Source organism: Heterocephalus glaber, unplaced genomic scaffold, assembly GCF_053883595.1.
Source record: "Heterocephalus glaber isolate CG9 unplaced genomic scaffold, H.glaber_assembly_v1.0 deba00000809, whole genome shotgun sequence".
Taxonomy (NCBI): Eukaryota; Metazoa; Chordata; class Mammalia; order Rodentia; family Bathyergidae; genus Heterocephalus; species Heterocephalus glaber.
In genome coordinates this window covers 5,234,981-5,256,134 of record NW_028258163.1, presented here as the reverse complement: position 1 = coordinate 5,256,134, position 21,154 = coordinate 5,234,981, and the positions used below count along the sequence as shown (strand labels likewise).

General features: G+C 42.5%; 1 long non-coding RNA gene across 5 annotated transcripts in view; it reads right to left on the bottom strand.

Annotated features, from left to right (window-relative positions):
* Positions 1 to 21,154, bottom strand: part of LOC110345201 (uncharacterized) — a 332,723-nt gene that overhangs the window by 236,552 nt on the left and 75,017 nt on the right. For all 5 annotated transcript variants that reach the window (XR_015449796.1, XR_015449800.1, XR_015449798.1 and 2 more), the window contains one exon: positions 8,337 to 8,444. This is a non-coding gene — a long non-coding RNA (uncharacterized LOC110345201). The remainder of the gene's footprint in view (positions 1 to 8,336; positions 8,445 to 21,154) is intronic.

Sequence of the window (21,154 nt, the reverse complement as noted above, 5' to 3'; positions counted from 1 at the left end):
GTAAATTACTGGTATATGAATGTTAAGGATATGTATTCTGAACTTTCCCCTAGAGATAAATTACTAGTATATGAATGTTAAGGTAGTGAAATTTTTACAAGGATACCAATAGTCTTTTGAAAGAAAAGAGTCTATAAGCCCTTAGTGGAAACTCATCAGAGTAGATTTGGGTGACTCCAACAAAGATCCAAAAACAGGAAGAGATACCAGCTCCTCAAAAAGCAAGAGCCTGGGTAAAAAGATACTGAGCCAGTAGGCAGGCCTGTGTACCACGATGGAACTCAGAGAATGAGGAGTAGCTCTGGTCCCTTGAGGCTGTAACTATTAGGGCTGATACTGACCCAGCCCTACTAGTACAAGCTGTGTCCCGGGAAAGGTGGATAGAGGAGAACCTTAGGTGAGGTAAGCCATTGTTTTTATCCCAGACAGTAGTGTTTTGTTTTGTCGTATATTCCTGGGTGTTATGGCTTGTATCTAGATGTTCCCACAAAGCCTCAAGCACTCAGAGGTAGGGCTTTTCAGAGGTGGCTAGATCTAGGGTGTTGGAATATGGATTAAGGGTGTGATCACTAAATTAGTCCAATTGGTTTATCATAGTTCTGGATGTGGATAGTGGGAAGGCCTACCCTGAGTGTGGGTGGCACCACCTGAAAAAGAGAAAGGGAGGCTTGCTGCTGCTACCTGCTGCTTGCTCCCTCCTACTCGCCCTTGCCATGAACCGTTTCTCCTCTGCCATGCCACTCTGCCTTGGTGCCATCTGACTATGGACTAAAACCTCTACAAATTGTGAGCTGAAATAACCTTTCCTCCTTAACTTTGTATGTCAAGTATTTTGTCTCAGCAATGAAAAAAGTAACTAAGACACTGGGTCAGGAAATAAGAGAGAACCACAGTGGCTGGGGTAGCTGCTGGGAGAAGGAGTGCTACTCCTCCCTCAATTTTCACATCTAATTTGCATTGTCGTGGGTAGGAGGCTTGTGCCAGCTCTCCGGCTTGGCAGCCAGGAACTTCATGGCAAAACAACCAGCTTGAGTGGCTAACTTATGCCTCTCCCAGCTCTCTGGAGTGTGAAAGGCACGAGAATGTGTCTTGCCTGTCTTTCAATGTGTCCCCCTTTTACAGAGAAGGGAATTGACCCAAAATCCCAACTGCTATAGTTTTAAATCCATTGCTGTGATTGCACCAGGACCTCATCTGGACTGTTCCCTGCCCATGATAGGGCTTGAGGATGGGAAGGCATTTCCTCCAGAGCCCATTGGCTGGACCCTACAACACTGACCAGCAGGCCTCGGGCCCTGCACATTCCATTTGGCCCAACTAGGAGCAGAATGACATAGCCCCTCTAGAAAGAAAGAGATCATTTAAGGGTTATTAGCTCTCCACCCAATGCCCTCTCCATGCAAACCTGGTAACAAAAATTTCATTCATCAAGTACTCATTGTGTGCAGAGCATTTTACAACCATTCATTTCATTCATCCACTTAGATATTCAATACATTTATTGAGCAGCTATGTGCCAGGAGTTCCCAAGGAGATAAGGATACAGCAGAGAACAAGAGAAAAGATGTTGTGGAAAAGGAGGCAGTTAAAAAAAAAATAGAAAGAAGTAGAACAATGCGATAAAGAAAACTAAAACGGAGCGAAGTACTAGGAAGTTATGGATGGGAAAAACGGAGTCTATTTTATAGAGTATGCAGAAAAATTCCTTCTGAGAAAATAATAATATCAGAGACCTAAAAGAATCAAAGGAGTTAGCTGGGCAATGAACAAAATTAGTGTCGTTCAATAAACATCACAAACTGGTGAAGCAGGAGGTATCATGCCCTTGTTATAGCTGAACCTAAGGACCAGAGGATCACAGAGGTTAGATGTTCAACTGGGTCTCCAGCCGAAGCCTGTGTTCTTAACCTTCATGGTTTTGCCATAAAGGTGTATTCCAGAATTTTCCCAATTACTTTCTAAAGTCAAAGACTTAAGAAACTCTGGCTCCTTTGTAGCCTGGTCTCCCTGACCCCTTTCGTCGTCTCTCCAATGTATTTGTTGAGGTGCCGAGATGTCACCGAAGAGATGCCAGAGCTGGCTGTGCTGGGGCACGTGCTGCCTCCTGGCCTTCCCACCCACAGCACACACCCACTCCCCAGCCCGCTCACCCACTTGCTCTCAGCCACGCCTGAGGCTTCCTCTGAAGCCTGGGAAGCTGCCCTGCCTCTTCTCACCAGTCAGCTGGCACTGCTTGGGGCCTCAGTTCCTGAGCAGTGTCTGCTGGGGCCAAGCCCTGGGAAAAACCTGCCAGGCCCTGTTTGTTTCAAAGGTATGGGTAGGGAAACGTTCAGGCAGAAAAGTGGAGTCTTTCTCCAGCGTAATCATGGAAATTTGCAGTTGTCAGATCAGTGTGAAAATAACAATCTGATCAAAGCTCCTACTGGATCACCACCAACAGGTGCCACAGTTACAAGATGCAAACTGGCCCCAAATAACTCCTCAGTGCTCTTTGTTTGCAAATTTCTTTTCTTAAACAGTCTTTGATGCTTAGTAAACTGTTCTTGAAGCCTCCATCTATTTGGAGTCTACCAGCTCGGAGAGAAATTTGAGGAGGCTATAACATCCTGCCCTGCAAACAGAGTCAGTCCCTTCACTTCCACCCTGTGGGTTTTTGATTGACCAAGTCTTCTGTGACAGTTAACTGATGGTGTCAACTTGAGTAAGAAATGTCCAACTAATTGGATCAGCATAGTTCTGGGTGTGGTTGAAGGGATTTACTGAAGACAGAACACCCATTCCAGGTGTGAGTGGTACCAACCAATAGGCTTCTAGCCTGAATGGAATAAAAGGGAAATGAAGGAAGGCTCACTTCTGTTTCTTTGGAGGAGCTCCAGTCCTCACCTTCAACTTGGACATCATCTCTTGGCTTCCAGCACCGACCCTTCAGCCTCCAGCACAGACCCTTCTGCTGTCCATAGCAGACCCTTCGACCTCCTGACACAGACTTATATAATATACTACAATGAGCTGCAGGCCTCTGACCACTCACTGGATCCTTCAGACACCCAGCACACCGACAGCCCCTTTGCACTCTTCCACACCTGAGCGTGGGCAGCCATTGTAAGCCTACCGTGTAAATCCTTATATGTTTATATATCTTACATTAAATCTATTTCTCCAGTGAGCACTGACTCACACATCTTCGTAGGCATGTACCATGTCCTTGATAGAGGCTTACAGAGTGGTCAGGCACTGATCAGAAATGCTCTTAGCATTTAAAACATGGAATGTATTTAATAAGAGGGCAAAACAATGATTTATCAGGCCAGCAGCAGTAAATTACTTTCAAAATATGCTTTGTGTGTTGAACTCAATTGCATTTTCTCTCCTTTTGGTGGGAAAAAAAATAGATAAACCAGATATGTAGGAATTAACCTATAAACCAAGGACAGGAGTAAAACTCCACATAGAACAATCCAAGTAACTAAGACCTCAAGACACTTTCCTCTTGGTGATCTCCTGCCATCCTCCCTAACCACCACTGTAGCATTTCCCTGTTTCTCCTTACTCTTAAGGACTAGAGTTTCTGACCTTGTCTTAGAAATCCCTGCTCAGTTAAAGTCATAATCTCTCATGGTTAGCAGAGAAAATAAAGGTGGCAGAGTCCCAGTCTCCACTTTCCAGCCCAGGAAATCTCCCTCTGCTATCTGTGACCAGTGGTCATCTATCCCTGTGTAAAACCTTCTATGCTAAACATGCTGAGGCACCATGAGTTATGTTTTTCTTAGGATGAGTCCAATCTCCCTCTCTGAAAGCTTCATTTACTATTCTCCTGACTTTTCTTCTCCTTGCCTTGCTACTCATTTGCACTATGTGAACACACACATTGCTTTCTCACCAAAGACCCAGTGTGCAGTTTGCTGACATGTCAGCTTCTTGTTCCTTGGCACTCTCTCGGTACTAGGTGGTCAATATCTCTCTTATGCAATCCCCATGGCGCAGGACAATATTCTGGATGTGGTCTGAAAGTGTAGAGCACAGTGGGACTATTTTTTCTCATGATCAGAACAACAATACCTGGCCCAAATCAATAGCCCAGAAGGGATTAATAGTTTACTAGCTGAGTCCCAATGCTAACAGATGATGGAATAATGGTAATGAATTCTCTTGGCATTTTTGCAAAGATTTCTCATCATGAAAGCTCTTCCCATGTGCTGACACTAGTTTACAGCTAGCTTATCGTAATTTATGCTTCCATGACAACAATAATGTCTTTTAAAGGGGACGATTAAGAGTTTTTAAAAATCCTATAACAAGATTCTCTAATGAGGAAGTTCACTGCCTTTTTCATCATTTCAACTATGCAGTTATACAAATGTTTGTTCTTTAGGGCTTTCCAAAACATGGCTTTTGTTTATGATCTCCTTTTGCACTTCCAGGTACATTTCTCGGCTGTGCTGAGGATCTGCAAGACACCAGATGTGAAAGTAAAGAAGCAAGATGATGTGGAGGAAGAGGACAGTCACTGACCAGGGAATTAGGCGGCCTGGATTCTAACCTCAGCTCTGTTACTAGCTACCTGTGAGACTTGAGGCTAGCCACTTAACTATTCTCAGCATTTTTTTTTTAATTTGTAAAATGAGAGACCTGGTTTAGATAATCAGCTTGGTATTTGTGACATGTTTCCATTGAAAAAATCCTATTCTTTCTGGGTACAGCAGCAAGATCCCCACTACAGAGCCAGGGCAGTGCTGCCTAGGAGACAGAGATGGGGAGCCCAGGAATCCCCTTAAAACAAATGGTCCTTAGCTCAGAGACCACCCCTATCCCTAACCTTTCTCTCCGGTTCTTGATGAGGCTTACAAATGAAAACAGCACATATTCTCAGTCCAGCCTCACCCTCTCCATCCTCTATGCACTTCGCATATATTGAATTCTTTTCCCTATTCCTCAGGTCCAATATGGTATTCATACCCCTGTAAACACTAAAGCAAGAATGTCATCTCCTTGAACCTCTCTCTTTTGCACAGATGAAGCTATGGCTCAAAGATAACAAAGGATTGTACTGACTATATACATCCAGTAGTTAGAAATGTATTAAAAATAAAGAACAAAATAATCGATAAAAAGATACAGGGACATAGATCTTTTGCAAATGAGAAGAAATGCAAGAAACTGAAAGCAAGGGGAGCTAGGGTTAAGAAGGGAAAGTAAAAAGAGTTAAGATGTGTCATGTATATATACCAAATACCCGTGATGAATATAAACATTATATATCACAAACATGAACTAAAAATAATAACAATAATAATGAAAATGGGGACAGGACATGTGGCTGGGGATTTAGCTCAGTGGTTCTGCCACCTGCCTCAAAAATGGGGAAAGGAGATCTAGAGACAGAGGGAGTGAAACGGGTGGGGAGGGGAAGGGAAAAGAAAAGGCATTAAGACATGTTATATACACTTACCTACTCCCTATAATGAATGTAAACTTCATGTGTTGCGCACATGTACTACTGAAGTAAATTTCTTTTTAAATCTGGATCACATCTTGCCATATTCAGTGCTTTCACTACTACTTTTACATAAAAGTATTCTCAAATAGAATTTGTATACTGAAAACTACAAAACACTGTTGAAAGACATTAAGCAGAAAACTGTCCTATGCTCAAAGACTGGAAGATTTAACAGTGTTAAGATCGTAATAATTCCCAAATCAATGTACAGATTTAATGTAATACTTATCAAAAATTCTACTTTTTAAGATAAATTTACAAGATATTTCTAAAATTTACATAGACACACAAGGGATCCAGAAGAGGTATAACAATCTTATAAAAGGATACAAAGTTGAAACACCCACATATCCCAATTTCAAACTTACTAGAAAGCTACAGTAATCAGTGTGGTATTGGCATAAAAACACATATAAACCAATGAAATAGAATTGAGACATTCACATTATGTTCAATTGGTTTTCAACAAAAAGGTTAAAACAATTCAATGCAAAAATAATCATTTTTAACAAATGGTTCTGGATCACTGGATATCTATATGCAAAAGAATAAATTTGTACTTTTAGTCTAAATGATGCACATGAATTAACTCAAAGTGGATCATACATCTACATGCCAGAGCTACACCTAGAGAATTCTTATGGAAGAAACTAATTTAATATTCACAATCTTAGAGAATTGCCACTTAGAGAAAAAAAAAATTTATAAAAAGAAGTTGGATATGTTAGACTTCATCAAAATTTGAAATTATTATGCTTTAAAGGATATTATCAAGAAAGTAAAAAGACAACCTACAGACTGGAAGAAAAATATTGAAAATAAAAATCTAATAAGGGACTGGTATCCAAAATGCATATAAAACTTTAACAACTTAGTAAGAAAAAAAGCCAATTAGCCCAATAATTTTAATGGATAAATGATTTGAATAGAAATACCCCAGGAAGTTATATGAATAACCAATAAGCACATGAAAAGAATGCTCAATACCACCAATCATTATGAACATACAATTCAAAACTACAAAGAGATACTACTTCACCCCCAATAGAATGGTTATAATTTTTTTTAAAAATAGACAATAGGGATATTCATACATTGCTGATGCAAATCATATACAACACAACTAGTTCAGAAACATTTTGGAAGATCGTCATAATGTTAAACAGACAATTACCATATAACCCAGTAACTCATTCCTAAACATTTACCCAAGAGAAATAAAAACATGCACACTAATAAATTTTATATACAAAATTATTCATGGTAGCATTATTCAAAATAGATCAAAAGCAGAAATAGCCTATATTTCATTCAACTGAAGAATGCATAAACAATATTCACAATATTGTATAAGACTTGCATAATTATGCATAAGAATGCATAAACAATAGTGACAACAGAATATGCATAAACATATTCTGTTGTATGGATATAACAAAGGAATACAGCACTGATACATGCTACAGTGCTACAACACAATCCTCTAAATCTCAGTCCTCAAAATATCCAAACCTTGGAAACACTATTTTCAAAATACATGATCTCTGAAAACATTATTTTCAGTGAAAGAAGACATGAACAAAAATCCACATAGTAAATGCTTCCATAAATATGAAACATCCAGACTAGGCAAATCTACAGAGGCAGAAAGCAGGTTAATGGTTCTTTGGGCCCGAAGAGGAGGATCGGAGGGGTGGGATGGAGAATGACTGGCTACGGGTACATACACAGTTCCTTTTTGGGAGATGGAAATGTTCAAAATTAGATTATGGCAATTGTTACATGATTCTGTGCATATTGTAAAAATCATTGAATTATACATTTTGAACACATAAGCCATATGTTATGTAAACTGTATCTCAATAACACTGACTGGGGAGGGCGGGGGGGCGGAGGGAAGGGAAGGGAAGGAATAAAACCAGGGAAGAGTTCTAGATGCCCCACACCTTGAAAAATATAACTCAATTTTCCAAGTCAGAGAAAACTTGAACACTCAAATGGTATTTTTAATGTAACCTCCAAGTCATTCCTCAAATGAATATATATTATAAAAGTAGGAAATATTCATAGATTAAAAAGTAAGGTAAAATTCAAACAAAATGGGAAGTAAAGGCCAAAAGAAAAATGTAGTGACACATAGCATCAATTCCTGTACCTTACAGTAAAATTTTGCTCCGAGTTACCTGGTGCCAAAAGAAAAGGCAGAACATACATAATATAGTAAGATACAAAGCAATTTTTTTTTATTTTCATGACAATTCTGAAAGGACAATCAGATGAGACATAGTCAATTTCTACAGACGTGTTCTCTGTCCTCCAGTAGCTCACAGAGATAAATACATGAACATGTGAACCATTAACATCAGTGAGGTCATTGCTACAGGGAACTGCCTGCGTACAAGCTCCAGTGAGTCCTTAAAGGAAGGAGTTATCGTTCAGACTTTGGAGTGTGGGGGAGGCAGGGGAGGCCTCCCTGAGGTGGTGATGTCTCCCTGAGGTGGTGATGTTTGAGATGGACTGGCAAGGAGAGTGGGAGAATATTCCATGCCTCTGTGGAGACTGAAATTGCCTGGCCCATTTGGTAAACTGCATGTAAACTATTTTGGCTGGAATATTGTGTCTGCAAACTGAGGATGGCTGATGGAGGTGGGAAGGCTGGAACCTGCCCGTGCATGGCTTTATATGCCATGCTAAAAACATTGGACTTTAACCTGCAGGCAGTAGGAGCTGTTAAATGGCAGGCTCTGAGTAGGGAGAGTGTAGGCCCTGAAGTGTAAAGGTAGTTTTCAGAGCCTATCTATAGAATTTAGGCCTTTGGGCAGGGGATGGTGGTACTCACCTGTAGTCCCAGCACTAGGGAAGCTGAGGCAGGAAGATCACCTCGAGTTTGAGATCAGTCTAGGATACATAGTGACTTCAATGCTAGCCTGAACTGCATAGTGAGATCCTGGGAAAGAGAGTGAGAGCAAGAGAGAGAGAGAGAGAGAGAGAGAGAGAGAGAGAGAGAGAGAATATGAATAGAATGTATTCCTTTATATTTAAGTCCAAAGGGCAGTAATTGCAGACATACCTAGCTACCCATAACAGTAATTTATATAGGAAGACATACAAATCATACTGGAAGATATAGTTAATTGGGGATTATAGGATACATGAGCTCCAAATGGTTTCCACTGTAATTATCATAGCTTTCTACTGAGCCCATGACATTCCTAAATGGTTCTACTTGCAGTTCAAAGAGAGTAAGTCAGTGTCAGAGTAGATCTATAGTTATGCAATTGTCAACCCATATAGATTGCAGCTGGGCTCAGTGGAAAGAGCATGTGAATGGAGTCAAAGAAAAAACTTCCAACTCATACATAGACAGAGATAGAGATGTTTAGATAAGATACACACATGTCATGTGCTGTGCTGGTCACTTTACATATCTCATTACAAACTGTCTTCATAGAGACCCAGGAAGGTGGGTACTGTATTAATCCCACTCCACAGATCAAGATTATTTGACTTACAGAAGTTAGTGCTCTCACTGGCTGGATTGGCATGAATGTCTATTTTTAATAGTATGTTTAATCCTTACCATTGAAATCACTAGAATAATACTTCCTGTACTTCTGTCCATAGAGAAGGATTAGGCACTATTCTCCTTAAACAGCAGATGGAATATCTCAGGCCCAAAAGATAGAGTGACTCATTCAACAAGTCAATAACAAACATAGGACAGAAATATGTCCTGATAGTGGTCCAGTATTGTTCCCACTAAAGCCCTTTCCTCACATAAGTAAAGTCATAATTTTTCAGGAAGCCATATTTGCTGTATTCTTTTGCTAGTCTAGTTACCAAAACAGAACTTTTCACTCTTCCTGGTGACCCTATTTGACCTCCACATAACCATACAATAAATGGCCACTTCATCACCATATCACCATCACTAGGCCAAATGTACTTTCACTTAACTTTGCATAGCATAATATTATTACTCCATCAATTAGTCCTGACTGGCACTGTAGTTATCATTATTCATTCTTCAGCTTTCTAGAGGACCTAGATTACGCGCTGTGTACAACAAAGGCAACAGCAGCTTCCAGCCAAGTGTGACTTCGGCTTTTGCCAAGAATGGATCCCCAAGGAGTATAATGACGAAAGCACATATCCATCCTGGAGGATTAACATTCTGTCTGTGGCAGAGAGAGCATCCTCTTAACTTCCAAGAGGATCAAAGACTCACACAGAGAAAACTGAGTGCTCTATCATCCTATCTCTTTCAGGGAACTGCCCTCCAGGAGCTGCCATGCTGACACTCAGAAACCAGCTGGGACTTCACCACTAAGGTCTTTGAAACCTGGCCCCAAAACTTCTCTCCACCCTGCTCCCCTAGAACTTCTCAGTCAGCATGGCACAGCCAGATAAGCAACCAGTTATCAGCCACTGTCTAGGACAGCTCCCCAACATCCATCCATACAAGCTCACTAAATCCATGCTCTGGGAAAGTAGACAGGAAACATAGCCATACCTTATCTCTTGCCAGGACTTAGAAAGGACTTTCCATCTTCCTCCTCTACTCTGGGCCTAGTCCATCAAATTCACCTCAGAGCTGCTCCAGGAGCTCATAAATACAAACTTTACCTTTGACTCATTTCATTAAAGACTGAAGTGAGAGTGCCCCTGCAGCATACTCCCTTGCAAAGGATCCTTGCAAAGGCCTTCTCACTCTGACACCAGCCCAGCTTTCCAACAGTATCTTCAACAGTTTCTCCCCACACTGGATGTGCTCACTGAATACACTGCACATTTTTATATATATGATTTTCCTATTGCTACTTAATTTACCCAGAGTGCATCTCCAGCTCATGCCGTGCACATGACAAACTCTTGATCATTCTCTGAAAGCCAACTGAAATTTAACTCACTCCACTGAGGCTTTCCTCAACTACCCCCAAGTCAAACTCATCAGTCCATCCACTGTGCCTCTATACATTGCACTCACACAGACTTTCCAGCTCAATAGGTATTAGAGCCAAGACTTGACACAAAATCTTCTAACTCCAAAATCTAAAGCTTTTGCTTAGACCGTAGTCTGCTACATCATCCTACCAATGAAATCATGCTTTCACTCTGAATCTTCAGTGGCTGCCCAGCTGTGTGTGCTCAGTAAATGTAGAATGAATGAATAAATAAATGAATGAGTGAATGAATGAATGAATGATAACCTACAGATATTTTCTACAATTCTCTCCCCTCACTCCATTCTCTAAACTAGGAGATCTGAAGAAAATATGACTTCTCCAACTTACAGGGTACAACGTGTCATGCAGTCAGGATACAATACTGTATCATATAATCATGTAGATCCTCCAGTGATGTTCATGATGCCTACTTAGCCAGGGAGAAGGGAAAAGAGCAAAAGAAAGTAGTACATAATGTCCAGAAAGATACTTGGCCCAAAGAAACAGCTCCCTTTCAGCTCCCCAGCTCACCCCTTATTCCTGCCTCTCAGCATTTGAGCCCTCCAGGGGCCAACGGCCAAGTGTGAGCTGAAAGCATCACATGTTTGGAAGATAGAAGCCAAAGTGTCCCTAGTAGTGTAAATACAGAAACAGATAGGACAAGCAGGTCCTGAGGACAGATGCCAAGCCCATGAACATCAAAGAGCTTTGAGTTCTGAATCTACTCTCAGTCAAAGAAAAAAAATAAAAGATAAAAGAAGAAAAAATAAATTTCTTGATTTTGCCTTTTCACAAAGAAACTTTTCAAGAAGAAGAAAGTAAAATCCTCCCAACACACTTAGTGCTGAGCAGAATGTGGAGACAGCAGCCCTGGAAGGAAGAATGAATAAGCAATTCAAATTGGGCCTTCTTGCCTCAGGCTGAGCATCTGAAATTATCTCTTTTGCCAGCCATATTCTGTCTGCCAACCTACCTGCAAAGAAAGGAGCCTTTTAAAACCTCACATCCACCCAGGATGACTGTTGTACAAAAAACACACTCACAGGCCCCTCTCAAAAACTGGTAGGGAAAAGGAAGAAGGAAAAAGCAAAGGAAATATTCTGGCAGCTTCTAGACTTCAGGAATTCCACAAGCAAAGGCATTGCCAACACCCACTTGACAGGGGGTATAAAGCAAGTGCTGACAGAAAATTCAAACTTTCTTGAAGTATCTCATGGTTTTTAAAAACTAGTATAATTTGAACATGGGGATAATCGTGGTCTAGACCTGAGATGCTGGAGATGTGCTATTACAGAGTCATGCCAGATGGGTTCATTCTGCTTTGCTTCCTGGGGTTGTGGTCCTCAATATCTGTTCCTAGGATATTGTGTAAAATTCTTTGGAGTGGTGGTTTGGTATTCACGAAGTTCCTAAGGTGCTCTTTGTCATGAAAGTATCTTATTTCTCCATCAATTTTGAAAGATAGTTTTGCAGGGTACATCAATCTGGGTTGGAGGTTGTTTTCCTTTAGGGCTTGAAACACATCACTCCAACCTTTTTCTTGTCTTGAGAGTTTGCATTGAGAAGTCTGCTGTGATTCTGATGGGCTTTCCTTTGTATGTGATTTGTTTCTTTTCCCTAACTGCTTGTAGAACTTTGTTCTTCTGTTGGGTTTCTGGAATCTTAACAATTATATGCCTAGGTGTAGTTTTTTTTTTTGTTTTTTTTTTTGATCAAGGCTAGCTGGAGTCCTATATGCTCACATCTGTTTGTCAAGTTCTTTTCCCCTGCTTGGGAAGTTTTCTGCCATCACTTCTGTGAATAGTTTTTTTATGTCATCTGCACTCTCTCCTCTTTCTTCATTGACTCCAATCAGTCTTATGTTATTCTTCTTTCCATTGTATAGCAGCTGCTGGATTGATGTGTCATGGTCCCTTACAATTTTAAAAATATTTTTCTTTTCCTGGTCACTAACTGCAATCTTATCTTCTATATCTGAAATTCTGTCCTCACATTGGCTCATTCTGCTGCGTAGACTTTCAGTGGAGTTTTTAATCTCCCGGAAATCTGTTTGCATCTATTTTATGGATTCCATTTGTTTCCTATGTTGGGGTTCAATCATGTTCCTGAGCTCCTCTCTAGATTTATTAACCATGTCTTGCACTGTGAGCACAATCTCTGCTGTTATCTGAGAAATTATTTCTGATTTCATTTTTTCCAGATCCTCTTTTGTTGCCAATTCAGGGAGTCCAGGTGGTTGAGTATCAGAGTGTTCCATCTCATTTCCCTTTGGGATTGCTGTAGGTGATCTGGAAGTCTGGTTTTGAGACATGTTTACGTGTCTTCTCATTTTGATGGGGGGGGGGACTGCTGGCACCCATGCAAGTCACCTCCTCTACGCTGGGAGCAGTGGTACGGCAGCCCAGAAACCTCCTCCTCTGTGCTGGGAGTGGTGGTATGGGGGCCCAGAAGCCTCCTCTGTGCCTATTCTTGCCACTCCTAAGCTTCATTGACAAAAGGAGATGGGGTTCTCTGTGGCTGGTATGGCCTCTGACATGCCCATCAAGCACCAGCACTCAAATCCACTTCCCACCTGGCCACAGGCCTAGAGCCCACCTCCTCTTTTTACTTTCTTAACTGGGAAATATTGTTTACAAATCCCTACATTGACTCATTCTTCAGGACAAATCTTCAATAAGCTCAGCCCAAGACAGACCCAGGGAAGGGAACAATTACTGGCTGAACACTGACCACTTGCTTCCTAGGCTTTCTGTCTTTCCTCTGTCCTACACCCACAACTCCAGAAGAAGGGATTATTATCACCTCTAGTTATATAGGAAGAAGCTCATAATTCATCATGCATCACACGAGCAATGGACAAAAATTTGAGACCAAGCCTCTTGTCTGTTCCAGTTCAACCCTCATGGCCCATTTCAGGTTGCAGCACAATCTGATTCCTCAAGTCCCAGCCTCAGGCTAGTGCTGGGCCTGTCAGGATTCTCATTCAGGACCCAGATGCAAGAGACCACATGGTGAGAATGCAAAGTCTGGATGTCTCAGTGCACTCAAAGACAAACCCAGCACATTTTCAAATCCCACACTACATAGTAAAAAGTAGTTTGGCAACTTCAGCCCAACCATATTTAAAGGCCCTCACCTTTCCTCCACAGAAAAGCATAGCTGCTGAGATTCTCCAGAAAGAAAAACAAACCTCTCACCCTATTTCCTTCAAAAGAAACTCAATTTATTTGGGGGAAAAAAATCAATCTCTTTCATCAAAGAATGGATTTAAACAATATCCTTTGCCCTTTGCATGTTTCCTTTTGCTTAGCCTCCATCTCTAGCAAATGCCATGGGATATGCCTCGCTCAAAGCCCATTCCGTAGGCACCAAATGCTACCCACTACCAAGTGGGCTTACGCAGCAGCCCCTGGGGAAGTCCCCACCCTCCCAGGGAGCACAGCCAGGGTTCAACCTCAACCCTGGAAAAGGTAAATGGGCAGCTCTCAAAACTTCATCTGCCGGTGATGGAAGCCAAGCTCCAAAATCATAGCCAGGGGTGTGGACATGACTGGACCCCAGGGACAGAGGGAAATTTAGTGTCTGGAATGGGTCAACAGGCAGGAGAGCAGCAAACTACAAGAAAGAAAGCTACCCTCCAGCCAGGATGCCACCAACCAGGGACCAAGGTGAGCACCATTCCATGTGGTCCACAGAACTCTTCCAGAACAAGCAAAAACAAGCATGCCAGAATCAGACAGGAAGGTCTGTAGGGCTGCAGTGCCCTCTGCCAATGAAGAAATGCTCTAGTATCACAGGCAGGGTCATGAAAAGTGCATTTCCTGTGGAGCAGTAATACATTGCTAAGTGGCACAGAGGCTATATCAGTCATTTTTCCCAACAAAACTTGTCCTATTGGGACAAAATTCCCAACATTCTGCAACTTAAAGGAGGTGAGGTTCATTTTGGCTCACAGTTTCAGAGGGTTTGGCCCACAGTCGACAGGTTCCAGATCAGAAACTGGATGGTGGAAGAGTGTGGCAGAGGAAAGCTGCTCATGGCAGCCAGGAAGCAGACAGAAGGGAGGAGCTGGGGACAAAACTACACCTTTTCAGTCACACCCCCAGTGTCCTACCTCTTCTAACCAGGCCCTGCCTCCTAACAGCACATTTGACTATGGTCCACACCTATAATTCCAGCACTCTGGGAGGCTGAGGCAGGAGGATTACAAGTTCCAGCCCAGCCTGGGCAATTTAGCAATTTAGTGAGAAGTAAGATCCTGTCACAAAAACTTTTTAAATTTGTTTTCCATTTTTTAAAAGCTGAGGATGCACCACAGTGTGAAAGCCCTCCGTTCAAAAAAAGATCCATTGATGAGTACAGTACCCCCAAAATCCAATCACCTTCCAAAAGCCCCACCTCTAAACATATGAGACTTTGGGGGAACATTTTAGATCTAAACCCTAACAGAGGTGTACTTAATGTCATCACAGCCATTATGATCACCTTTACCATCATCACTTCCTCTGGAAATGACCATGAGTACAACTGGTGTCCCATCTAAACTCTTTGTGAATTGGGCTCATCTTCTAAACCTGGAGGTGGGCACAGATGGTCTAGAAAATGACACCAAGTGCCATTGGAGGGCTAGAACTTTCTGTTCCACATGCCAGGATCTGTGAGACTCTGTTCCTAATAAGTTCACATGCAGTGGAAGAAACTGAGTCACCAATTTTCCATCCATAGGCCCTCCCTCCCCAGTATCCAGAGCTGGGTGAGCATCATTACTTTCAATCAGAGACCTGGAGCACTGCAGAGAAAAAGATCAGCAAAAGGAAATCTACCCTCTGATGACTATCTTCCTACCAAAGGGTCTGTTATGGTTTGGGTCTAGATGTCCCCCCCAAAGCCTCATACAGTCATAGGTGGCTTCTTCAGAGGTGGCTAAATCTAGAGTGTGGGATGCTGGGATTAAGGGTGTGTGATTACTAAACCAGTACACTGACTGGCTTGGCACTGCCCTAATCCCCAGTAGTCTAGATAAGATAAAAGGTGCCGAAAGAAGACACTGTTAAGGTTCCCTTGTTGCTTTTGTTACCACGTGGGAGCCATGAACTGTTTCTCCTCCTTGATGCCCCTCTGTCACGTGCCATTCTTCCTTGGAGTCAGCCAATTATGGAATGAAACCTCTACAAACTATAGGTTAAATAAACCCTTTCCCCTTTAACTTTGGGTGTCAGGTATTTTGTCTCAGCAATGAGAGAAAAGTAACTAAGTCAGGGCCCTTTGGAATTTTGGACAACCCAGAAAGATGGTGAAGGTGACTTGGCAGCAGCCTCCCTGAACACAAAGAACTACACATTGCCTTATCTTCCAACTGGGAGTTCTTGAATTAGACCTAAAAAAGATGCGTATAATTGTGCGGGGCTCATATGAGGTTTGATAACAGCTAAGAAGAACTCAAAGACTTCTTTTAAAAACCAAATGCTTTCTGATGGCTCCTCCATCACCCAGCTTGGAAGTAGGGGGTTGGCTGGGATAATTCCTTGGAGTGCTTTTCTGTTCCCATCTCCTACCAGGAGGGAATGGTGTGCACCAAATCTTGGGATAAAGCTGACAAAGGGATTCTGGGATGGAAACACAAGGGTCTCACATTTCCATTTTCAGCATGTGCCAAGAACAGGTCAGGCCACTGGACCAGGGGTCCTGAGTGGGAAGCTATTTCAGGCCACACGAGAGGTGGTGATAATCCATGATTACTGGATAAAGAGTCCAAGCAGCAAAATAACTGGGAAATGATGACATTCTGAAATAAAGCAATGGGTCTTATGTCCAAGAATTTCCCTTTGAGGTAAAAAAAACAAGGGGCCTCTGATTTGGCTGTGTGATTGGCAGAGAAAGAAGAGCATATTTTAGCTCAGTACGTATAGCTGTGCTCCTGGCTGGGCTGGGCTAGGCCACAGCACTTTTTCCATCTAAATTATTGAAGTGCTTCCAAAGTTTTCAGAGTGAACATTTCCCCTAATATCCTGCCTCAAAACTATGCTTCACTGGCTTAAAATAAGCTTTCCTTGCTCAAGGCAAGGCCACCAGGGAGATGACAAGAACTGTGTACCCAGCTGACATGGAAGAACCAGTCTTAAAGATTTGGTAGAATGTTTTAGAATCTCAAGGCTCTAGAATAAGGTGTGGCAAATCTTCTAGAACCTGTACTTTGTAATTAAAATTGAACATAACCAATCCTATAAGTTTGTGTTCCAAATGGGGCATCCAGGGCTCACTGTGGTGGTAGAACTTGTCTGAGAGCACGCAGTTACCATAGCAGCTACAGGTGGATCTAGCAGCCCTTCCCACCTCAGGCCCAGAGATAAGTGTCCAGACTTGTGCTTTCTGTATGTCTTCTCTGAGTCCAATTCATTATAGAAAATGACTTCAGTTGGATACATAGGACACAAGAGGAAGAGTGTTTAGGGTTATGGTGAGGGTTAGGGACAGAGCTAGGGTTTGCTCTAGGTTGAGGATTAGGAAAAAAAAAAAACTCCAAAAAAAGAGAGAAACATCTTCTCTAAATGTATCTCACTTTCCATTTTCACCTGGCCTGTCCTACATCCTTGGATACTGGCAATATGAACAAACAGCACATTGGAATATAAACTGGCAAGTTATAAAGGAAGTTTGGGTGTTAATCACTCTGCAGTGTCATAGCACTAAAGGCAATGTGTATCTGTCATAGATTGCTGTGTAAGAAATTACCCCAACATGCTTAAAATGACAGCCCTTTTATTGCCACGCTTCTTGTAGGTGAGGAACAGCCCATGTGTGCCCCATGGAGTATTGGCTGACAGCTCAGCTGGGGCTGGAGTGGGAAGATGGTCTCACTCACGTGTCTGGGGCCCGGCTACTGGCTGCTACCTAGGACACCTCTTTCTCTTCCATATGGTCTCGCTCTACACATGGCCTGTCTCTCCAGCAGGTCTATCTGGATGTCTTCATCTCTAGAGAGAATGAGGAAGATGCTTGGCCTCTTTGATATCTGGGCTTATGAACCTAGAAAATCTCTTCTGTCATGTGGTGCTGCTCAAAGCCAGTTCCAAGGCTAGGTTCAGAGGTAAGGAGAGTTACTTTTTCACAGAGGAGCAGCAAAGTCAGGTTGCAAAGAACATAGACCTGGGAGTCAGGGTTCCTTGGTGACAGTTTTTATAAGTTCCTCCATGGTGCTTGTCACCAGGAAGTATGGTCTACGTAATGGAAGAGAGAAGGGGATTCAAGAACCGGTAATGAGATCTAAATCTACTCCTTGCCTCTTTCACTCAGTGTGGCCTCAGGCAAGTCACCACCTGAGCCTCCTGCAATAAAGAAACTTTTGAGCAAGGTGTGGTGGCACAGGCCTATACTCCCAGAACTATGGGAGGATGAGGCAAGAGCATCTCAAGTAGTTCAAGCCCAGCCTAGGCTAAACAGCAATTTCTACCCCTCCTCTTTCTAGAAAGTATTCAGGATAAAGAGTGGGTGGGGGCAGAGGGGCAGTCTGCAAACCCTGCACAGAGCAGTGTTGTCTAATGAGCTTGGGCTTCAAACCCAGCTCTGCCCTTTCTCACATGGAGACACTTCTGACTCTGAGTGTTTTCATCAAGAAAATTACATTTTCTTGAAGATTAGTTTTTTAAACTTGATTCTTGTGAGGATTGCTATTAAAAAAAAAGCTAACACAATTGGCACAAAAATTCTTTTCATCGCCATCATTGCTCAAATGTTTGCACTGTGACAACTCTGAAACTCATTACTTCAACAGTCAAAATTTCTAGAAAAATACTAGTTTAGTCTCAGCCTAAGTGGCTTTTTAAATTTAGATTTTATTTTTTAAACAAAGTCAAAACTATTTCTTTTTTAAAGTTGAGGTCCTCTTCTTAAAAAAAAAAAAAAAAAAATCCTATTACCTAAATTGGTTTCTATGGCTGGGGATATGAGAAATCCCATCTCAAGGGAGAGAGGTGCAGCCACATCTCCCCAAGCCTGCAAGGGATGAGGGTGTCCTCTTTGCTCCCATGGATGAGGCAGGGACCCAGTTACTGTACAGTACTCTTGCCATCCCAAGAGCTGGTCTTTCTGACCCATGCTGCCACCCATGCCCCTCCTAGGTGCTGCAGCACCTTATCTGGACTTTTAAACCTAGGGTCCAAGGGTGCAATCTGGCAACTTAGTTTGGGGAAAGGTGGGCAGGGAGCTCTACAGCACCAGCCCCAACCTCTGTTGCTTGACCTGGACATAGCTGCCTTGTGTGCTTTGGTGTAATTTGGCTGGTATTTGGCCAAACTGATGCTGGCTTGCCAATTCTCACTGTGTTTAAATCCCCCCTCCTCCTCCAGCCCAGTTCTCCTTTGCCCCTGTTTTGGGCCCAGCCTGGAGGCTCCCGCCCGGCAACAATGCCAGCTGGACTTGGCTGCTCACACAAATCAGTGTGGATGGCCTGAGGACTAGGGTCCTGGGAAAGGGAAAGAGGTCGAGGGGATGACTAATAAGAAAGGATGGATCATGACAGGCATGGCTTCCTCCAGCCAAGCAGAACCCAATCCCAAGTGGAACTAAAGGGCTGGGCTCCTGAGTAAGACAGATGCCAGATGTGGGAGGTTTCTATTCAGATCTGTGCTTGAGTGTACTTTTGAAAACTGGGTTTAGACTGAGCAGTTGAAAAGCAGAAACGAACGCAGAATCTGAAGAGTAATGGGAGAGTGTGATTGATACTTAAAAGGATGGGTGAATGGAGGCTATGTGATGGGTTTACATTAGTTATCAGCTCCAGTTTTAGAATCATCTGGGGAGGTGTTTTTTTTTTCATGCTCGGATGTCATTGGTTTAATTAGTCTGGAATGTCAAGTGCCATCAGACAGCCTAATAGTCAGGATTGAAACATGTGAGTTATAAGGAGGCAGCCTAGAGCCTATTCTATTAACTGTTCTATTAGTATTCATTAGAATCTAACTATTCTATTAGTATACATTAGAAACACATGGAGGGGTGAGTTAAGGCACAAATTGCTGGGCCCAGCCCTCAAAGTCTGATGCAGGAGGTCTATGGTAGGACTAAGAATTTGAATTTCTACCAGGTTCCTAGGTAATGCACACCAGAGAGCACAGTAGAGCCAGGAAGTACCCTGATGTTGCCAGGTGGGACTTTGAGCCCTAATCGGGGGTTATGGAGTGCTATAGAGGGTAACGGATGTCTGAGACATCTTAAAAGCAGGCCACAGAGCTCTGAGCATGGGTGTGAAGGGAGCCACCAAAGGCAGGTGGTGTAAGAAGCCCCAGTGATGTGACTTAGTGTACAATAGAACAATCTGATTGAATACAGCTAGGACTCAGATTTTTGTGCCTTGCATTTCAAACTACTATTAATTAGCATTCTCAATATAAATCAACATCTTTCAAATGGTTGAAGGGCATTTGACTTACAGTGATTTGGGAATCTTTGCCAACCCACTCTAAAAACACTGAGTTTTTCCAGATCTTGGGGAGGCTTTCTTCACATTTCCAAACTTTCATCCTATAATGTTCACCCAGCTAGAGCTTCTCCAGCCAACCTCTGAACTCAGGGAGACTGGAGGGTATCATTATTCAAAAAACATAAGGTCAGTATTCACTTACTGGAGGAATTGTGGAGAATTCCAATAAAATGGCATCGTTTGAGAATCTGGCTCATATTGTCACATGTATATATGGTTCTTAGTGAGGTACATTGTGGCTATGGAATTCCCATTTGGGAAACAGAATGTTCCTTCCACTTAATTTAACCATCCCTTCCTTCGAGAAGCCTAAATAGTCACCCATGAGAAGGTAGCATAAATAAAGTAGTAACATCATTAGCATAATCCAGGACAGGGCCTTTGCAAACCCAAGCCAGTTAGCACATGCTTAAAACAAACAACACTTCTTTACAAATGAGTCACAGCGATGTAACAGGATGGAATGTAATACAGCTAGGCAGGTCATATAGTGACACCAGATATGTAGTGATGGGGTGGTGGAGCCTACCTGGCCAAAATCCACACTGGGATGAGAGATAAATGGAGCACATTCCCTAGACGGACCACAGGGCTTCTTTTAAACTTGTTGGCAACAAGCTGAGAACAGTCTGAGGCTGGGGGATTATTGGTTTTCTCTCACTGCCAAAATTCTTGCCAAGCAAACTCAGGTCCTGTTACTCTGGGCCAGAGCAGCTCATGTCCCCTCAGGACAACCAGATTTGGGATGTTCTGAATGTGGATGCAGATTCATCCATTCGTTTCAAAGCACTCCCTAATTGCCCACTGTGTTCCAGGCCCTGTCCAGGCAGGGCGGTTACAGAGACTAGAAGTGACTGACCGTAATAAGTGCAGATCATCAACATGAAAAGCTTAAAAGCAGCCACTGACTTTGTCATATGGAGGTTTAGAAATGAATAGAGGCTGGTGGTGTAGCTCAGCAGTAGAGTGCTTGCCTAGTAGGTATGAGGCCCTCAGTTCAGTACCCAGCACTGCCACATAAATAAATGATTGGTCCTCCTTTGGCAGTCACCCCTATTGTCAGCAGGCAAGAATGAAGAAAAGCAAGCTAACTTTGCCTCTTTTACCTTCCAGAATTAAACATGAGTAGGAAAGAAATTTCACCACAAATGTGCTCAAAACTTCTGCATTCGAGAAACAAAGGATCTGTGATTAATTAAGCCAGAGATTCCCTTGGAAGCTGAATAACAAAAC